Raw genomic sequence first — 1,849 nt, forward strand, 5'->3', positions numbered from 1 at the left:
TGGAAGCAGCCCAGTAGGAACAAAGGGACTCCATCTACAAGCTGCTAATGTCTGCCTTTCAGCCACTCGAGGAGGGAAAAGTCTTGTGACCATAGTCACCAGAAGCGAGGAATCTACCTATGATTGTGGCAGAAGAAGTGAGCATGTTGACATCTGGGTCAGGAACAACCTCTGGGTCACCCAGAGCCCCTCTTGGAGACCAAAGAGCTTACAACTCTTGAAAGCCCTTGACTGAGTTTTATCAACTAGGAAGCTCTTGTCTACTACTCCTATTACCTATCACAGCATATTATTTATTAGCATTTATCCTGAAGATTTCACCTGGAACAGGCACCCTGCATTCTCACCGTATAATACATCCATCAGTCTCCAGGGACATAGCTGCACTCTGTTGGCGGCTCCGTGTCTTCAGATTGGATGACCAGGCTTCACTACCCTGGTGCCTCCTTATGTCCCCTGGCAGCTCTGTCCTGTTGGTCATTGCCCCTCTAGCCTGACCCACCCACTCCATTTCAAGGAATAGCAGAGAGTACAAGGAATTGGGAGCACTCCAAAGGCAGGTAGTAGGATGCATGAAGGTGGTGGGCATCAGAGCAATTTGGAAAGAGCCTTGATCTGGCCTTGTCCCACCCTTTGTGCTCATCCGATTGGCTGATGTTGAAGATGAGAAATTGCAGAAGCAGCGAACATTGGTGGGTTGGTTCTGCTGAAATGTTTTGCAGCACACCCCCCACCTTTCCTGCACTTTGTATCACAAGGGGGTGTCATCAGGACCAAATGAAATGATGCACATGGTATTTTTAGAGCTTGTGGATGACTGTATTATTTATAAACATTCAAGGTGGAAGAATTGTTCATCTCTACCCTGTTGATACAGGCTTGGTCATGTGATTTGCTTTGGTCAATTGCCTGTAAGCAGAAGTGATGTATGTCCTTTCTGGGCAGAGGCCTTAAGAATCAGTACGTAGTTCTCCATGCACTTCTCCCCTCCTCTGACTCTGTTGGGATGGAGCCTCTGTCCGCTTAGGTTGCCAGTGATTCCAAGAGCGGGCAAAGATCATTGCTGACCCAGGATGGATATGCATGTGAGCGAGAAATAAACATTGTTGTAAACTGCTGGGAGTGCCCACTTCGGCCACACATATACTGAAATTGGAATGATACAGAGAAGATTAGTGCGGCTCCTGCGCAAAGATGACACACAAATTCGCGAAACGTTCCATATTAAAAAAATCACACAATAAAAAACTGAGAGTTTTCAGGTTACTTGATACTGCAGAATATCCTGGGCTTGCCTGACAGGTACACAGCTAAACCCTGGAAGTCTCAGGGTGTTTCTGGAAATTAGCACTCAGTTGTGAAATGCAAATGCTACTATTAATAACCAAGATTGAAACACTGAGAAAAAAAAGCTGAGGAAAAAATCCTTGATTTCAGTTTGAACAGAAGAGAAAGACTCCTTTTTACTCATTGTTATATATTTTTTATTTTATTCGTATCTTGTGCTCTTTGGTCTATAGCTGGAATTCAGTTTTTAACTGGCATATACACATCCCAGTGTGCAAAAAATACTATATGTACAGTGTATTTCTTTACCTTCAGTGCACAAATTTGGCTTTATTCCAGTGTTAGGAGATATGATAAAACTGATTATTGCCTTAAAAAAATCATTTTATACATTTGTACTCCACTGCCTTTTTATGTAGCATGGTACAGCTTGTTGAAAAATATCATCTATGAAATAGAATAGCTTATTTGAAGGGAACTTAATAATGTCACCACTGTTTATATGACAAAAATTGTATAATTTAGAAATTAAGAAATGGTCTTTTTTAAAGTTTTTTTTTAA

General features: G+C 42.0%; 1 non-coding gene across 1 annotated transcript; it reads left to right on the forward strand.

The window, feature by feature from the left end:
* Window positions 1-1,120: 1,120 nt before the first annotated feature.
* LOC122238207 lies at window positions 1,121-1,229 on the forward strand. The gene has a single exon (XR_006217168.1). It is a non-coding gene; the product is annotated as a U6 spliceosomal RNA (small nuclear RNA).
* The last annotated feature ends 620 nt before the right edge of the window (window positions 1,230-1,849 follow it).

This window comes from Panthera tigris, chromosome B1 (genome assembly GCF_018350195.1).
Source record: "Panthera tigris isolate Pti1 chromosome B1, P.tigris_Pti1_mat1.1, whole genome shotgun sequence".
Classification (NCBI taxonomy): Eukaryota; Metazoa; Chordata; class Mammalia; order Carnivora; family Felidae; genus Panthera; species Panthera tigris.